Genomic DNA, 20,315 nt, shown 5'->3' with positions numbered 1-20,315 from the left:
CGTGGAAAAGAGAAGGAAGTCTGAGGTGGTGGCGCTGCGCCTTTCAGTTGCAGTGAGGTGTGTTTTTTGAGGGGAGTAGCGCTTTGTGAGCGCCCTCTATGAGCCTCAGGAAGGAAGGAAGGGAGGAAGGGAGGAAGAGAGGAAGGAAGGAAGGAAGGAAATAGGTAGGTGAAAGTTAAAGAGCTGAGGTAAAGATTTTCGAAAAAGGCTGGAGTATGTTAGGTTGTTTATCGTTTATATTAAAAAGTCAGAAAATATACCTCAAACTGTGTAAGTCACGAGGGAGTGGCACAAACACATCTTTTCTTTCCGTCCTGTGGCAGAGCAAGCGCTTCCAGTCATACCCTTCCACCTGTTGTATCCCTGTTATTCAGTTTTATTTAGGGAGCCAACCCTTCATGAAGGCCACAGAGTGTAATGAAAAAGGTGCCTCTGTATTTGTTGGGATATCTGGGCTTACGTCCAAGGACTCCTGCTTACGTGCCTGTTCCTTGAAATAAGTGTGTTACTCAGTTTTCTCTTCTCTAAAATGGTGATAATGGCTATAATTCAAATCAGTTGAGAGGGCTAAATGATAGGATAAATATTAGTGTGTTTTGCAAAGCAAAAGCAGCCTGGCAAATATATGGTGAGGTTTGGTTGTCGTTTTTTAACATCATTTCTCCCTTAAATTAATCTATTCGTTCAATATTTATTTAGCAATGCTGGTGTTCCAGACCTATATTAGGTGCCTGTCCTCAAGAAATCTCTACTACAGTGAAGGAGACAGAAAAGTAAACAGGAAATTTTTGTAAGTAATAAGAAATTAGTGCAGGGTGGTTAATACTTATTTCTATAATTTGGGGCTTTCAACTTAGTTGAAATACTGCGTGGCTTTTAGGAGGATCACCTAATTTAGACTTGGAGAATCAGTAATGCCTTCCTAGAAGAAGTAATCTCTAACATGAGAACTGATTTAATAGATTTCTTGCCTAAAAGCTGGACTTCATTGTGAAAGCAATGAGGAATCACTTAAAAGGTTTTAAGTTAGGAAATAACACAATTAGATTTGCATTGCTTAATTGCTAAGCTTTGTAAAGTCCTTAGCACAGAACATAGTACATGGGTGCTCAATAAATTACAAATAGAGGCTCAGTTATAACAAATTATGTATTGTAATTTATTTAGTACGTAGTGCTCAATTATAAAATAGATGCTCAGCAAATTATAAATAATATCAATATTTAAAATTCCATTCTATAAAAAGAGAAATGGGATAGGAATAACAGAGTTCATTAGGTTTCTCTTTGTCTTCTATAAGCAAATAGAAAGGAATCATTTTTATAATAGTTCACTCTCAATTGTCTTGGCTAATGGCAAAGGGAAAGTAATTGAACATGAACTCCAACTGATCAATTTTCTTTCTTGCTCATATTCTAGACTTGCCTCCCTAAAACTCCAGTTAGACAGTTTTATTGTGTTTGAATCTCCTCAAATATCCTCAACCATGTGTTTACAGTCTCTTTAGCTGTCTACCTGCTGGTTAATCTAACCAATCATTCATTGTTTCATTCAACAAGTACAGCCTTTATTATTTATTCACACACTGTTCTAAACATTGAGGATGCCCAGAGGAAATGACACTGCCTCTGGTAGGGAAAGAGTCATATATACAGATATACATTATGAGATCATTACTATCATGGAGGTATATACTAAGTATATACTAAGTATAAAAGAAATGTAAAACAAAAGAACCTAAAACTTCCTCATGGAATATAGGAAAATTTCACAGAACAGGTGATGCTTGATCTGACTTATAATGTAGAACTTAAAGTGGCTGTCAGAATAGGTACAAAAGAAGGAGAATCCAAATTAGGTAAAACAGAAATGCAAAGACACTGAAAAAAGAAAAAGACATGGCTTCAATTTATAGGTGGGATGATATTCAGAATGTTTATCAATCCTTGTGGTACCAGACACTGGTCCATTAGAATACAAGAAGGTTTGAAGACCCCCTATTTTATCAAATGTTAATCCTCTAGTTGTAGGATTGTGGAGAACCCAGGGGTTCTTCAGCTGGGCACCAAGACAGACTGGCTGGTAGGAGGGGTATTCACGGTAGGGCGGCTACTTACCAATCAGTACTGAAGGATTTCCATATTTTACCCACCATTGTGGGCTTATTTATATATACAGGCTGAATAGACTTCCAGAAAAAAAGTGCTGGAGTAAAGCAGTATCACAAAAAAAAAAAAATCCAAAAACAAAAAGCAAAAAAACCTAAAATAATAAACAGTTTTAAATGAATTTCAGTTGTAGCAATTGAGCAAGGAAAACTGAACTTTTGAAAAACAGTATAAACTTGAAAAAGGAACAACTGAAGAGGAAAACTGAAGTTTCTAAGTACTATAATATGAGACAGTCTAATTTAGTGATTACAAAAATGGGCTCTGAAGATTTACTACCTGAATTAAAAGTTTTTCTCTACTTCTTACTTACTGCCTGTTCTAAACTTCTCTAACCAAATGGTTCCAGAAATATCAAATGCACATGAGAAAAATAGCCCTTATCTGGTAAGGTTTTTACAAAGATTAAATTCTGGTAAAACACTTCAAGGAATACTGGGTATATAGTAATACTTTGATAAGTGTTAGCTAATAGTAATCATAGTAGTAATAGTAGTACTAGTACTAGTAGTACTTGTCAGAGTAGTAACGGTACAGGCATAGATCAGCTTGAGCAGTTTCTATCTGTACATCCTATACTACCATTAAGAAAGAAAATGAATTAACCATAACCTGATAATTCTTATTATTATCCTACATTTCTCAGAGAAGTTTACTGAGGTGTTAAGTAGGCAAACCTGGGAAAACTTAAGAAATAACTTTCTGGAATAGGAAGTGTGATAAATAGAATTCTAAGATGATCTCCACCCCTTTGCATTCACACCCTGTATAATCCTCTCCCCTTGACTGTGGACAGAACCCATGACTTACTTCTAACCAATAGAATATGGCAAAGGTGAATGAATTTTCCAGATGTAATTAAGGTCTCATAAAAATTGATTATGAATAAATAAAAGAGAGATTATCTTGGATGGGCCTGACTTAAACTGGAAAAAGCCCTTTAAAAAGGAACTGGGCCTTCCCTGAGGAGAGAGGTTCTCGTTAATGGTTTGATGAAGTAAGCAGCCATGTTGAAGAAGCCCACATGGAAAGTTACTACAAGTGGCCTGTAGAATCTTTGGATAGCCTCTAGAACCTGAGGGTGGGCATTAGCCAACAGTGAGCAAAAAAGCCAAGACTCTCAATCATATAGCCATAAGGAAATGGATTCTACCAACAAACCAAATGAATTTGGAAGTAGATTCTTTACCAGTCAAGCTCTCAGATGAAAATTCAGCCCAAATAACACCTTGATTATAGCCTTATGAGACTCTGAGCAGAGGATCCATCTAAGTCAGACTCAAACTCCTGACCCACACAAACTGAGATAATAAATGCCATTATTTTAAGTTACTGAATTTGTGGTAATTTGTTACTTGGCAATAGAAAACGAATACAGGAAGTCATCAAAGAAGGGAAGGGATACCTTAAAATCTTCAAAGGTAGATAGGTGACCTAAATGGATAAAATGGGTCCTAAGTAAAAGATATTGCCTGGCATTCGTAAAAAGGCTAGAACTAGTACTGTAATTATAGCTGGGCAAGAGGGACCTGTGTTCGGGTCCTCATATTTTAGAAGGCCCCTACATATAATAAACATACACACACACATTTAAAAGAACACATGAATGCCTTTGTCACTCAGAATATGACAATCAGCAGTACCACATGGGGAACTATGATCTTAAATATCTGCTTTCCTAATACTTTTCAAGGCCTCAGGGGAATGATTCCCCATATTTCTTGCTCTGTGTCCTCAAAAACAAAAGGAAACTATCAGAATGTTGTGAAGGTTAGGGAGTAGAGATACACACACAGCTTTAGAGTATGCAAATATTTGAGCAGCAAGATAGGTAAGAAAAAAACTTTAACTTCTCAGATGCTTCTCTGCTATTAGTGCAGACTTAATAGATTTTTGCACAGTGAATTCACTTGCCAATAGTGTCAAACCTCCATTTTCTTGCTTTTTTGAATGTTCCAGTTTGTGGTTCTGTAGATACTCAGAATTTATTGCAGTATTCCTAACATTTGGGGAAAAAATTTAATATTAAATAATCCATGTTATTCTTATATTTGTATACCATACATGTAGATGTTGATGGAACATATATGAAACATGATATTCAGTTTTTAAATTAGCAACTAAATTACACTAAGTTCTAGAATTATAAGTAATTCTATTTTCATAAAAATACTTCATTCCTGAGCAATGGGTCAAAAAAGAAATCAAAGAGAAATCAAAAAATACATTGAGACAAATGAAAAAGGAAACAAAACATACCAAAACTTATGGAATGCAACAAAAGGATTTTCTAAGAGGGAAATTCATAGTTATAAATGCCTACATCAAGAAACAAGAAACTAACACAACATTGTAAAGCAATTATACTTCAATAAAGATGTTAAAAATAAATTAATTAATTAAAAGAAACAAGAAAAATTTCATACAACCTAACTTTATACCACAAGGAACTAGAAAAACAAGAACAAATGAAGCCCAAAGTTTGTAGAAGGGAGGGAATAACAGAGATCAGAGCAAAAATAATTAAAATAGAGGCTAAAAAAGAAATATTTAAAAGATCACTGAAACTAAGAGGTAGTTTTTTGAAAAGATAAAAAAATTGACAAAACTTTAGCTAGACTCACCAAGAGAAAAGTCTCAAACAAGTAAAATCAGAAATGAAAGAGGAGAAATTACAACCTACCAAGACTGAAGCATGAAGAAATAGAAAATCTGAACACACCAATTAACTAGTAAGGAGGTTGAATTAGTAATCAAAAATTTTCCAACAACAAAAGTCCAGGACCAGATAGTTTCACTGGTGAATTCTACCAAACATATAAAGGCAAGCTAATTCCAATTCTCTTCAAAATCTTCCAAAAAAATAGAAGAGGAAGGAACACTTTTAAATTCATTTTAGGAGGACAGCATTACCCTGATACCAAAACCAGAAAAGGATGCCACCAGCAAAGAAAATAACAGACTAACATCCCTGATGAACATAGATGCAAAATCTTCAAAAAAATATTAACAAACTGAATTTGATTAGCAAACAACATTAAAATCATAGACCATGATAAAGTGGAACTTATTTCAGGTATGCAGAGATGGTTCAACATCTGCAAATCAATCAATGTGATACACCACATTAAAAAAATTAAGGATAAAAATCATATGGTTGGCTCAACAGATGCAGAAAAAATGTTTGACAAAATTCAACATCTATTTATGATAAAAACTCTCAACAAAGTGGGTGTAGAGAGAACATACCTCAACATAATAAAGGCCATATACGACAAGCCCACAATTACTATCACCCTCAAGGGTAAAAAGCTAAAAGCTTTTCCTCTAAGATCAAGAACAATACAAGACTGCCCACTCTGGCCTTTTTTATTAACACTGTATTGGAAGCCCTAACCAGAGCAATTAGACAAGAAAAAGAAATAAAAGTCGTACAGATCAGAAAGAAAACAGTAAAACTGTCATTATGACAGTTTTATGTAGATGACATGATATGATATACAGAAAACCCTAAAGAGTCACAAAGAATCACACACATACACACACACTCACACACCTGAATAGCCAAAGCAACCTTGAGAAAGAACAAATCTGGAAGCATCATCGTCCCTGATTTCAAACTATATTACAAAGCTATAGTAATCAAAATAGTATGGTACTGGCATAAAAACAGACATATAGGTCAGTGGAACAGAATAGAGATCCCAGAAATAAATCCATAAATATAGAGTAAATTAATTTACAACAAAGGAGCCAGGAATATACAATGGGGAAAGGAAAGTCTCTTCAATACATGGTGTTGGGAAATCTGGTTAGCCACATGCAAAGGAATGAAGCTGGATCACTGTCTTACACCATATATAAAAATTAACTCAAAATAGATTAAAAACTTAAGTGTAAGAACTGAAATTATAAAACTCCTAGAAAAAAACATAGGTTTTAAACTCATTGACATTAGTCTTAGTGATGATTTTTTTGGACTTGACACCAAAAGCAAAGGCAACAAAAGCAAAAATAAATAAGTGGGAGTATATCAAACTAAAAAGCTTCTACACAGCAAAGGAAACCATCAACCAAATGAAAAGGCAACCTACAGAATGGGAGAAAATATTTGCAATTTCATAATTGATAATGAGCTAATATTCAAAATATATAAAGAACTCATACACTCGATAGCCAAAAAAAAAAAAATCCAATTGAAAAATGGGCACAATATCTAAATAGACATTTTTCCATGAGGACATACAAATGGCCAATGGTACATGAAAAGGTGATCAAATCACTAATGATCAGGGAAATGCAAATCAAGACCACAATGAGATATCACCTCACTGTTATTAGAATGACTAGTACCAAAAGGACAAGAGGTAACAAGTGTTGACGAGGTTGTGGAGAAAAAGGGAACACTTGTGCACTATTGCTGGGAATGTAAATTGGTGCAGCCACCATGAAAAACAGTATGGAGATTTCTCAAAAAATTAAAAATAGAACTACCATATGATCCAGCAATTACACTTTTAGGTATTTATCCAAAGGAAATTCAAATACTAACTCAAGAAGATATATGCACCCCCATGTTCCTTATAGCATTATTTACAATAGCCAAGATATGGAAGCAACCCTAAGTGCCCATCAATGGCTGAATGAATAAAGAAGATGTGGTATATATAGAGAGAACAAAATATTATTCAGCCATAAAAAAAAAAAAAACGAATGAAATCCTGCCATTTGCAACAACATGGATGGATCCTGAGAGCATTTGGCTAAGTGAAATAAGTCAGAGAAAGACAAATACCATATGATCTCGCTTACATGTGGAATCTAAAAAACAACAAAAAAGCAAAGTAGGACTTCCCTGGTGGCGCAGTGGTTGAGAGTCCACCTGCCAATGCAGGGGACACAGATTTGTGCCCCGGTCTGGGAAGATCCCACATGCCGTGGAGCGGCTGGGCCCGTGAACCATGGCTGCCGAGCCTGCACGTCCGGAGCCTGTGCTCCACAATGGGAGAGGCCACAACAGTGAGAGGCCCACGTACCACAAAAAAAAAAAAAAAAAAGTAGTTGCCAAAGGTATGGGGTAAGGAGGTGACTGAAAGGGGTCAAAAGGTACAAACTTCCAGTTATAAATAAGTCATGTGTATATAGTGTATGGCTTTGTGACTATGGTTTAAAACACTGTTTTATGTATTTGAAAGTTGATAATAGAGAAATCTTAAAAGTTCTCACCATAAGAAGATATTTGTAACTATGTGTGGTGATGGATGTTAACTAGACTTATTGTGGTGTTCATTTTGCAAGATATACAAATATTGAATTATGTTGTATATCTGAAACTAATGAAATATGTCAATTATTTCTCAATGTTTTTAAATTAAAACTTTTTTGCATCAAAGGACAATATCAAGAGAATAGGAAGACAACCCACCTAATGGGACAAAATCTTTGAAAATCTGAATGAAAATCTAGAATTTATAAAGAATTCCTATAACTCACAACAATGACAACAACCATACCCAATTCAAAAATGGGCAAGGGACTTGAATAGACACATCTCCAAAAAAGATATACAAATAGCCAATAAGCACGTGAAAAGATGCTCAACACCATTAATCATTAGGAAAATGCAAATTAAAATCACAATGACATACCACATTATAGCAATTAGGAGGGCTATCACCAAAAACAAACAAATAATAATAACAAGCGTTGACAAGAATGTGAAGAAATTGGAACTCTCATGCATTGCTGGTGGGAATGTAAAATTGTATATCCTCTGTGGAAAACAGGTTGACATTTCCTCAAAAAGTTAAACGTAGAATTACCATAGGATCCAGCAATTCCATTCCTGGGACATAAACCCAAAAGAATGGGTAGAGGGAATCAAAGAGATGTTTGTACACCCATGTTCATAGTAGCATTTGTCACAATAGATGAATGGTGGGGGAAAAAAAAGTGTCCATCAACAGGTTAACAGATAAACAAGACATGGTATATACATACAGTGGAATAGTATTCACCTATAAAAAAGGAAGGAAACTCTGATACATGCTACAATATAGGTAAGCCTTGAAAACTTTATGCTAAGTCAAATAAGCCAGACACAAAAGGACAAATACTGTATAATTCCACCTATATGAAGTACCTAAACTTGGCAAATTCATGGAGATAGAAAGTAGAATAAAGGGTTACCAGGGACTTGGGGAAGTGGGGAATGGAGAGTTACTATTTAATGAGTTCAGAGTTTCTCTTTGGGGATGATGATAAATGTTCTGGGAATAGATAGTGGTGATGGTTGCACAAAATTGTGGATGTATTTAGTGCCACTTAATTGTATACTTAAAAATGGTTAAAATTGTAAATTTTATGTTATGTATATTTTCCCATGATAGAAAAAATAAAAGAACAGAGGACAAAACACGATCTTGGATATTATAAATATCATCACCAAACTTTTAAAATTAAAGTATTTTTGGAATAAGTTGTCAAGTTCAAGAAAGAAAAACAGTGGAAAATAGGAGAAGAATTCTTTAAAAAAGGACTGCTCCAGAAGGTCCAGCATCTAACTAATAGTTCAAAAAAGAGAGAAAAGATCCAAGAGAGGGGAGGAAATTTTCAAGATATATGAAGAAAGAATTTCCCAGAACTAAACGATACAAGAGTCCTAATTCATAGTGTTCATTGCAATTCAGTACAAAACATAGAACATGTACCTAGGCCCTTCACTTTGAAATGTCAAGATCTTGGGAAGAGAGGAAAGATCGTAAAAGCTTATGTCAGGGTGGGTGTAGGGGGATAATAGGCCACATATTAAAATAAATAAAAGTGATATTAGTCTTCTTCTATATTGGAAGCCAGAGAAAATTTTGAAGTATTATCTTAAAATTTCTGAGTAAACTGCTTCTCAACATTTAATTTTATAACTAAGCTATCAATCAAATATGAAGCTAGGATAGAGACATTTTCAGAAATGCAAAATGTCAAAACTTTACCTCTCATATGCAATTACACAGGAATCTTAATCAAGGATGCCATCTACCAAAAAGAGGACATTAACCAAAAAGAAGTGAGTAGGTTCCAGGAAAGAGATCCCAATATAGTGGAGAGACAAAGAAAATTCAGAGGATGAATTAAAAAGGAAAAGAAGTCATGATAGGAGCAGGACAGGAGACTGCTTGAGAGAGGTCTTGAGAGAGAAATACTGGAAATATTAGATAATCTGATACATTGAACCATGTGAAAAATTATCTTTAGAGGATGTTTAAAGATGGGGTAAGAAAAAAAAAAAAGATGGGGTAAGATAATCCTCGATAAAAAACTGCTCACCAACAAATGAAAAGCAGGGCAATTACTATTCATAAGAAAAATTAACTTAGACAAGCATATATAATCATAGGGTACTATTTGGTTCAACAACAAATAATATTTACCTGGTCTTAATAATGTAAATACTGGATGTTCAATTCATAATGCTTTAGCTATATTGAGAGAATAAAGGGAAGGGTAGTTTGGAGGAATGGGGTATAAGTGAGGTAAATTCTGATCTACCATACCAGTAGGTTATAAGTCAATGGGTGAACAAAGAGATAGTGATATATGAATGTCACTTAGAAACATGTGGCCAAAAAACAGAAGAATAGAGCATCAAAATTTTAAGTGGTTGTTTTTGGAGAAAGGGTTAGAGTAGGGAAAGGAGGAATAGAAGAGTGCTTTTTTTACTATAAGACTTTTAACACTATTTGATTTTTTAAACTATAGACCTGTATTTGGTAAAAATTAAAATGAATATGTTAATAAATAACTTCAGCAAATAAAAGGATAAATATGGTAATATGATAAAAAGATAGGATAGGATAGGATAAAAAGGATAGGATAGGATAAAAAGGATAGGATAGGATAGGATAAAAAGAATAAATAGGATAGAATAAAAAAGAATAAAACTATTAAATGTTCAGCTATCAACAAATATAGAGCTTCTACAATCACTAGTAAAATGACAGCACTGCAGTAAATTATGTATGCAGCAGTTACCCTTTGGTGGGAAGAATTTCTTAAAGCAGAATCTTTCTAGTTCTTTCCTTTTATACATGCTAAGCAGTATTCTTGATTAATTATATTGAGTTGAAGAATATAGAATAAGGCTTCCCTGGTGGCGCAGTGGTTGAGAGTCCGCCTGCCGATGCAGGGGACACGGGTTCGTGCCCCGGTCTGGGAAGATCCCACATGCCGCGGAGCGGCTGGGTCCGTGAGCCATGGCCGCTGAGCCTGCGCGTCCGGAGCCTGTGCTCCGCAACGGGAGAGGCCACAACAGTGAGAGGCCCGCGCACCGCAAAAAAAAAAAAGAATATAGAATAATTATCAAAGCATCTTGTCGCTAATTTTCATATGCCAGGTCTCATTCAATCTGTACTGATAAAATCACTTTTAGAAAATTAATTCCTGAAATCAATCTCTTTAATCCCCCTTTGTAGAATTATAGTGTTTTCAGTCACAGTATAAATTTAAAAATGACAGTACTGCTTTTGTATGGAAGGAACACTGTGATAAATGAAAGAAGCTGCTTATGGTCTGTGAAGAACAAAGATAACTGGGGTTCCAGCTGCCCCAGACCCAAGCCGACTGTACTGATAGCTGAGGGGATCAGTGTATCTATACATCTGTAACCCATACATGGCACATCAATGAACCTTAGCATATCATTGTACCTTGGTACATCAGTTAGGAAGCTCTAGTCTACAAGACCCAAATTAATATTTTTTTCTAAGAAGAAGAAGACCTGTATTTAAAGTTTGTTGGAGAAGAAAGGAAACTAGAGGGGGAAAAAGAAGGTTTTTGGGGATGTTAAAGACGGTAATACATATATTCATCAAGGAAGTTTTTTTAATTTTTATTTTATTTTTGTCTGCGTTGGATCTTTGTTGCTGTGCACGGGCTTTCTCTAGCTGTGGGGAGCAAGGGCTACTCTTTGTTGCGGTGTGCGGGCTTCTCATTGCCATGGCTTCTCTTGTTGTGGAACATGGGCTCTAGGCACGCAGGCTTCAGTAGTTGTGGCACACAGTCTCAGTAGTTGTGGCGCACGGGCTTAGTTGCTCCATGGCATGTGGGATCTTCCCGGACCAGGGCTCGAACCCGTGTACCCCGCATTGGCAGGCAGATTCTTAACCACTGTGCCACCACGGAAGCCCAAGGAAGTATTTTTAGAAAGGGGAAGCAATGAAGAAAATAATATACTATATGCTGGGCCCTATATAGGGTGCTTTTAAAAATTATAACAAATTATACATAATAGATATTATCCTAATTTTAAATAATAAACATTTAGTTTCCAAGGTAAAATAACATAAGCATTAATGTGGTAATTTGAATCTGTATGACTGTAAGGTTGAATTAGAGATATTAAGCACAAAGCCAGCCAGTCCATATCCCTTCTAATGAAAGTTCCTAAAGTTCACAATAGTTGTTTTTTTTGTTTTTTTGTGTTTATTTTTGCAGTACGCGGCCTCTCACTGTTGTGGCCTCTCCCTTTGTGGAGCACAGGCTCCGGACGCGCGGGCTCAGCGGCCATGGCTCACAGGCCCAGCCGCTCCACGGCGTGTGGGATCTTCCCGGACCGGGGCACAAACCTGTGTCCCCTGCATGGGCAGGCGGACTCTCAACCACTGCACCACCAGGGAAGCCCCACAATAGTTGTTTTTGTCTGTCCACAGACATTTCTCCTCCTTCTGGTTAGAGAAGTACATCATTCTGGGTTCAATGAAGGGAGAATAATCACTAATAAGTGTTAGAATAGGATAACAATTGGTCACATGCTTTCAAGTGATAACAGCTGATCACACGGTTGTAAGTGGTATTTATAACTGAATTCTTCTACTACTCATTACATGTTGCTATTCCCCTCAAATGGTTCTGTTTCCCTACCTGTGATGATCCAAACTTTTGTTTCTGAAGGGTTTGTTCCATTAATGGTCCTGATTTTACTGGTTTGTTGTAGTGTTCCCATTAATTTTATCACAGGATATGGGTGTACTAAGAGACACCCCCAGAGTAACTCCTGTGTTCCAGACATACTTCTCTTTATGTCCATTATGTAGCAACAACCTAATTTCTCCTTAATAGTATTAATTACCCCCAACCAGTACAGTATCATTCACTGGCACGAGTTGCCTAAAAACCAGGTAATTTCTCGTTTAATAAAATCAATGTATTCGCTGGTGGAACAGTCTTCACTTGGGAACAAATACCTCCAGATCAGCAGAGCCTAAAGTTGTGGGATAGGAAGCAAAGAATTCACTAGTGGAACATTAAGTGTAATTGCAAAAGGCGGCACTCGCATATCCAGCCTTTGATTTTGAGACTCATGAATCCTACTTTTGTCACTGAATCAGAGTATATGTCACAAACTGAAGAACATTATCTCAGCCCCACAAAGTGTTGCCACCCAGTTGACATCATAACTAAGCCTTCAAAAGGCCATTCTTCGCTTCCAGATTTAGCTCAGAAAGCTGAAAAGAGTGTCACCCTTACAGCAAAATAAATTATCTGTGCAAATTAATGACTTTTCTTGAACCCGTTTGAGAACTGCAGCTATAGGGCAAACAACTAACCTGAGATCTGGAGAGAGACAGAGAAAAACAAGGTCTGAGCACTTTTTTACCTTGGCAGATGCTTCCAGATATCATTTAAGCCAGTAAGAAGATGCAGCTAGCAATTTTTTACCAAATGGCTAAAGTCCAGGTATGGGCTAAAATGAGTGTGAGGCTCCTGAGGGACATAGACATGCAGGGGATTGCACACTCTTTCAGGCTTTTCCTCCAGGAATCCAACCACTCCCATGAGGAAGAGTGGGGGAATCCTGAGAAAGATTGCTTCACAGTTGCAGCTGGGAGAGGGGAACACAGCCACTGCTGAAACCTGTCTCTCCTATCTCCTCTGTGGAACAAAAAACTTAATTTGCAGTGAAAAAAGCAACAAAAACTAACTGTAGGACAAAAAGAATGCTCTACCCCTATAGGAGGAACAGGAAGACATGCTAGGCATAGTACATATTTGCAAGAGACACAGAACACTTATGAAATCCATACCCCAAGACCCAAGTTTACAGTGCCTGCTTAAAGCTATGACTTAATCTCCACATTATATCCCCCACCCTTCCCCACCACCTCATGCTAAAATGATTTGACTTTTAAAATAACATTACAATATGGCTGGGAGAGCTAAAAAAAAAACACAGTAATGGAGGTGAAGAATGCTGTAAATGAGTTTATCAGTAGACTCAACATAGGTAAGCAAAGAACCAATAAACTTGAAGATAAGCCAACAGAAATTACCCAAAGTAAAATGCAAAAAGAAAAACAAGAATGAATGAACAAACAGAACAGAATAACCAAGAGATGTGGGATAGTATCAAATGGTGTGATATATACATAATTATAATCCCAGAAGGAGAAGAAAGAACAAGGCAGAATATTTGACTAAATAATGGGCAAAATTTTTCCAAAATTAATGACAGACAATAAGTCATATATCCAAAAACCTCAGAGAACCAAGTAGGATAAATACCAAAACCCCACAACTTAGACATATCATATTGAAAGAGCTGCAAACCAGACAAACAAAAATCTTGAAGTCATCCAGAGAAAAAGATACATTACTTACAGAGGGGCAAGGCTTAGAATTATAACATATGTCTCATCAAAAACTATGGAAGCGGGCTTCCCTGGTGGCACAGTGGTTGGGAGTCCACCTGCCGATGCAGGGGACGCAGGTTCGTGGCCCGGTCCGGGAGGATCCTGCGTGCCAGGGAGCGGCTGGGCCCAGGACCCATGGCCACTGAGCCTGCACATCCGGAGCCTGTGCTCCGCAGCAGGAGAGGCCACAGCGGTGAGAGGCCCACGTACCGCAAAAAACAAAAAAAAAACAAACAAAAAAAACTATGCAAGCAAGAAGACAATAAAGTGACATCTTTCAAGTGCTGAAAGAAAAAAAAAATCAACCCATAATTCTATACCTGGCAAAAGTATCCTTAAAAATGAAGAGGAAATAAAAATGTTCTCAGACAAATCAGAACTGAGGGAATTCACTGTCAATAGAACTACTCTAAAAGAAATGTTGAAGAAGTTCTCAGGGAGAAAGAATATTAGGTGAGAAACATGGATCAACATAAAGCAATAAAGAGTATCAGAAATCAATAAATGAAGGTAAAAGAAAATATTTTCAATTACTCTAAAAGACAACTTAGTCTTTAAAGCAAAAGGCCATTCTACCATTCTATTAGGACGGTTGTTTTAGGTGATGGGGACATGGTAAGACTAGTGAATTCTATGAGATGAGCATATCACCATACGTCATTTGCTGTAAAATGAGTTCCTTGGTTGGAAATGCTATTCTTTGGAATATTATGATGAAGGCATTCTGTAAATCCACAGGTTGTAGTGATTTTGGCAGAAGTACTGTAGGCAGGGAAGGTAAATATGCTTCCAAATTATATTAGTCTGAAATAGTCTGTTTCAGTGAGAACAGTGTGTACCCTTTGAATGATGGAATTAATCTAATGTAATCATCCTCCTACCAAGGTTGGCTTATCCTCCAGGAATGGTTCTAAAGCAGGAGGGTCATTGTTGATCTCTACTGTTGTAGCTTGGGCTCACTGCAATGGTTTTGGTCAGTGGAAATTCATGTTGCTAAGTCTATGCATAACCTCCATCCCTGACCACATGACCACTTTGTGCAAAAGCCCATTTAACAAGGACAGGGATGTCTGAGGAAAAATGATGCCTGACATCTGCAGAATGGGTCATCTTTTCTACCTTATTATAAATATCCTCTTTTGTTGAGGTTGCCCTTTGGTGATATTCACATGGGATGCAAATATCTCCATACCCTGTCCTCATTTGGAGAGGTCCATTCACATACCTCTACCCCAGACGCTGTGTCATCAGTCTTCCAATTCTGTATCATCCCTGACCATCCAGCCAGATGTCAGCAAATGCCCATGAATGTAGATCCATACTTCTGGCCAACTATTTGGTCCAGATACAGTAGACAGCTAAATGTACCACTTGAAATCCTGCCCAATGAGGTTTTTCCTTCACCGGTACTCTTCAGGTCCACCCCAGGGTGTGGCTGTGGGACTGCAGCCATCCAATTTCAGGTGGTGCCAGCATAGAATTCAGAAACATCTGTAACCCAGTCCCAAATTTTTCTTAGTTATAGGAATTTTCAATGCATTCACAGGTGCAAGAGAGAGAAGAGGCAATGTAGCAGGAGATGGAACCAGACTCATAAAACTTACTACTTTCTGTAGGAGTTTCTCAAGACCAGTCTAGATTGATGATAGAGTGCTGCTGTGCATACTTAATTTTAGGGTTTTATGTGTCATACAATACTCAGTTCATGATGGGCAGCTGAGGTCACATGGTAACTTAGTGGCTTGTGGTCAAGCTATCAGTCTGTATTAGGGCCAATAGCAGGACAGAGCTATTTCCCAAAGGACAGTAGTCATCTGCAGAAGATGGCATAGCTCTGTTTCAAAATCCTATAAGAGCCTGCCAAAGGCTTCATACAGTATCCCTATTCATACCAAAGAAAGCACAAGCACAATCGTATCTGCTGAGTTATATGGCCCAAATGACAGAGCAGGTTGTGCAGAAGCCTCAATCTGATGCTGAGATTCTTCCAGGATCCACACCAAACCAGCAGGCTTTTGGGTTATCCAGTAAGTGGATCAGAGTATGTTGTCTCTAAAATCCAAAGAGGCCCAATAGGCATCCTTACTGGTAGGAAGAATCAGATGAAACAACTTGCACTTTATCTTGGAAGGGGTACCTTCCAAGTCCATACCCTGGATCACTGGACCCTATAAATCAACCAGTTCAGGAAAGGTCATTACTGGTTCTTCAGACAGGGGGAGACTAATTTACAGAGACAGAGTACAAAAGGCTATTTCTGATGCAAAAGATGCTTGACAAAATTTGGGTTCTTAGCCTAAATGGAGTCTCCTCTATGTTCCCACCCCAATTCTCTCACTCCTTCCAATCAATGTTCTAACATTAATATAAGAGATCATTTGATGTTATAATTTTAATTTGCATTGTAACCTAGCCATCCACATGACTAGACTTTGGGCTTGGTCAGAAACCTTGACACTGCAGCTAAAAGAAATAAAGGTTTATTTTAGGGCAGTCATAGAAGCCATCTTGTTCCTTACCTGGATCTAAAACTGGGAATTTAAAGTTCTGAACTAATCATTTTCTTTCTTCAAGTTCTATAATGCATCTGGAAGCAATCAACCAACACTATTGTTTTTCCCCTAAGATAATCTATGGTATCAGCTATTTCTATAAGCAGTTGATTTCTCATGACCATGTGTTATAATTTAAGTAACTATTTTGCCACTTCATGCAATAGGCTACCATTTTATTGCTGGCAACAGGGTCATTAATCCCAAATTTAGGTAGATCAGAGAATCAATTCTAAAGTCCCATCATCATGTTTCTGTTCCCCTGGAACAATTTTCAGTACCAATAACAATATCAGCTGAATTTAGTGAGAGAAGCAGAGATCTTAATAAGTCTTATGGAATAAGAGATTTACTATAGGATTTAAACCTTCTACACCTGTAGTAGGAGCTGGGGAAGTAACAGCCAGAGAAGGCTAGTTGAAGGAACAGAGAAGGAGTCACCAACTAACTAATCAGAAAAGTAAAGCATATGTAGCTGCCTAAGTGGGACTGCAAAGGGAAAGCTATTGCCTCTGTGTAGTTAGTTATTGCCTCTGTGTTTAAACCAAGTGTCTGTTGCTCATCAACAGGTTTGGCAGATAGGAAGACAAGTTGGAGGTGAAGTGAAGGAGAGTGAGGACCATCTGGAACTTGTCAAGGTCAATATATGACCTCTTTGTCTGTTCATCACCACATTTGACTAAGATAACCTTCAGAGAGCAATGGCCAGTGCTTCACTTCAGCTTGGTATGGGCTTAAGAGGGTATATATGCCGTGGTGGGTATTTGGTGGGTGGGTGAAAAATGGAGACACAATATGCTATATTTCAAAGAACAAAAATCAAATTAACATCAGACTTCTCCTCTGTTATATTAAATACCAAATACTTAATTGAGCAATATCGTAAGAGTTTTGGGAGGGAAAGGATGGGCCATTAGAAATTATGTTTAAATTGTCTTTCATGTAGAAAAGTAACAAATTTTATTCTTTGATACGCAAAGGTTCAGAAAATATATGACCTATCTACCCTTTTAGAAGAGCTACTGACATTTATAGACCTATTTATCTAAGAGAGTCACCAAAATTAATACCTCCATAATTAGAAGGTTTGGGTATTAGTTAAAAAGATTTGTTTAAAAGAACTATTTATAGGCACAGCACACAACTCCCAACAAAAATTCTGAGAATAATAATTTAAGAAGCCATAATGAATTGACTTTACCATCCTAATGATCTTGCAAGAATGCAAAAGTGTGGATGCCTCCTTCTCAAAGAAAATTGGACAAAATTTAAAAGCAAGCAGTCTCATTATAAATATTATTTTGCTTTAGGATTTGACAAAAAAAAATATTTTTCAGGTAACCTCACCTCAATCAAAATATATACTTACTTTTAGAATTTCAATTAAATAATGAAATAATTGTAAACTATCTAGCCCCAGGATAAGTTCTGTAAGAAAATACGTCAAAATAATGATGTAGCTTTATTGAAGTGATGGCATTTTGATTGAGTTTTGTCTTTCTATTTGGAATTATTTTCCAAATTATCTTTCATAAGCAATAATAAATTTGTTAATTGTAGGAGTTATGCTTCCAGGTAAGATGTAGCCAGTCTCACAATGCCTAGTCTTAAAAGTCCTGCCAGAGGAACGGGTATGTTATATACACAGGAGAGAACTCCAGATTTCACCCTCAAGATGTTTGAAACCTGAGGTGAACTCAAACAAAATAAACTTGTAATCTAAACCCAACAGAGCATAATCCTGATTGGATCAAAGTAATGTTTCTCAGTCTAGCTTCCTGACAGTAGAAAAGACACGCACTCTCTGGGACAAAATAATATTTCAGTTCCCATAAATTTTTAGATATATAATGTTCAGTGTACAATAAAAAAAAGAAATGAGACATGCAAATATGAAGGAAAGTGTGACTTGTCAACAGGGAAAACATAGCCATTAAAAGCAGAACCATAGATTACCCAGATGTTGGAACTGGCAAACAAGAACTTTTAAATTACTATTAGGAATGTGTTAAGGAAAACAGGGGAAAAGACATATAAAACAGTTAAAATAGGGCTTCCCTGGTGGCACAGTGGTTGAGAGTCTGCCTGCCGATGCAGGGGACACGGGTTTGTGCCCCAGTCTGGGAAGATCCCACATGCCGCGGAGTGGCTGGGCCCGTGAGCCATGGCCACTGAGCCTGCGCATCCAGAGCCTGTGCTCCGCAACGGGAGAGGCCACAACAGTGAGGGGCCCACGTACCGCAAGAAAAAAAAAAACAGTTAAAATATAGAGAACTTAATAAAAATAAATTTCTAAAAAACAAGCAAGTATATATTCTAGAACTGAAAGATACAATAATTGAAATTAAGAATTCATTGTATAGGCTTAGCAGCATACTGGATGTAGGATAAAGGATCAGTGAACTTGAAGAAAATCAATATATATTATCCAAGCTAAAACACAGGGAAAAGAAGAAGAAAAAAGAGATGAGAGGGCTTCCCTGGTGGCGCAGTGGTTGGGAGTCTGCCTGCCGATGCAGGGGACATGGGTTCGTGCCCCGGTCCAGGAAGATCCCACATGCCGCGGAGCAGCTGGGCCCGTGAGCCATGGCTGCTGGGCCTGTGCATCCGGCGCCTGTACTCCGCAGCAGGAGAGGCCACAACGGTGAGAGGCCCATGTACCACCAAAAAAAAAAAAAAAAAGATGAGAGAGTGGGAAGAAGTAAAGGAGAAGAGAACAATTGGAAGAATTTTGGAAAATTCTCTGCTGTTATCTCTTCAAATATTTCTTCAGACACTTACTTTTCCTCTCCTTCTGAAACATCATTTAGATTCATATTAGACTTTTTCATTATGCTAACATTTCTCTTATGCTCTTTTCTGTATTTTTCATTCTTTTTTTCTTTCTGTGCTTCAGAAAATTTTTCTGTTTTCAGTTCACTAATGATCTCTTTTGTGCTAGTCTACTGTGGGACCCTTCCATTAAGCTGTTAAGTTCAGTTACCACTGAGGTGAGATTTTACAGTTTAGAATTAGAAATTCCATTTGATTCCCTTATATAGATTCCAGTTTTCTGATTAAATTCTCCATTCTTTCATCAGTTTTGTCCATCTCTACTGTGATTTTCTTGAACACATTAAAGTTCTTGTCTGCTGTTTTCAATATCTGGATCAGCTGTGGATCTATTTCTGTCCTCTATTTTGTCTTCACTTATCTATTTTATGTTCTTGTCTCTTGGCATACCTAGTAATTTTTGACTGGATGCTAGATATCATGTATAGAAGTTGTAAAATCTCCAGATGATATTGTTTCCTTCAGAGAAGATTTACCCTCCCTTTTTCTTTGACGACAATAGGTGCTCCTTTAATCAAGGGGCCATCATTTGGGTAAGGATTTTTGTCTGCCCTTGTTTTTTCCCCTATGCTTATGGTATACTTCTCCAGAGCTTTCAACGAAATGCCTGATATGTTACCCTGAGCCCTTCCCCAGAAAGTTCTAAATTCTAATCTTTACCTCCTTAGTACCTTGAGATTGCAAAACTCTCCACTCTAATTTTTGGAAGCACTCTACTTTGTTTCTTAGCTTAAGAATTTTACAACTTAAGAATTTAGCAAACGACAAGGGGAAACTGTCTGCATGTCAACCTCAATTCTCCATTCCTCTCTTCTTACTGGCATCTTAGCTCCTCATGCCTTCAATTGTGTTTCTCTAGCAAAAACTGTGACAAAGCTCTGTTAATTTCTCTGTTCTCCAGTATTGGCTCTCTGGGTAAATCCTGGAATATCAATCTCTTGCTTTGTGTCCAGAAATAGAAACTTCCTCAGTGCAAAAGCACCAATAGACATCATCAATCTATAATAGGATACTCTATCATGTCCCTCAGATGTTTCACTTTAACTGAAGAACAAGCAGAACTGATTTAAGCAGAAGAG

The 20,315-nt window shown here is 37.2% G+C and overlaps 1 long non-coding RNA gene across 1 annotated transcript; it reads left to right on the top strand.

The window, feature by feature from the left end:
• The first annotated feature begins 8 nt into the window (after positions 1–8).
• Positions 9–17,123, top strand: LOC137201673 (uncharacterized). The gene is made up of 3 exons (XR_010932275.1): positions 9–57; positions 700–790; positions 16,974–17,123. It is a non-coding gene; the product is annotated as an uncharacterized lncRNA (long non-coding RNA).
• The last annotated feature ends 3,192 nt before the right edge of the window (positions 17,124–20,315 follow it).

Source organism: Pseudorca crassidens, chromosome 11 (genome assembly GCF_039906515.1).
Source record: "Pseudorca crassidens isolate mPseCra1 chromosome 11, mPseCra1.hap1, whole genome shotgun sequence".
In the NCBI taxonomy this organism is placed as follows: domain Eukaryota; kingdom Metazoa; phylum Chordata; class Mammalia; order Artiodactyla; family Delphinidae; genus Pseudorca; species Pseudorca crassidens.
The sequence above is the reverse complement of the archived record's forward strand: the minus strand, read 5'-3'. Positions and strand labels throughout refer to the sequence as shown.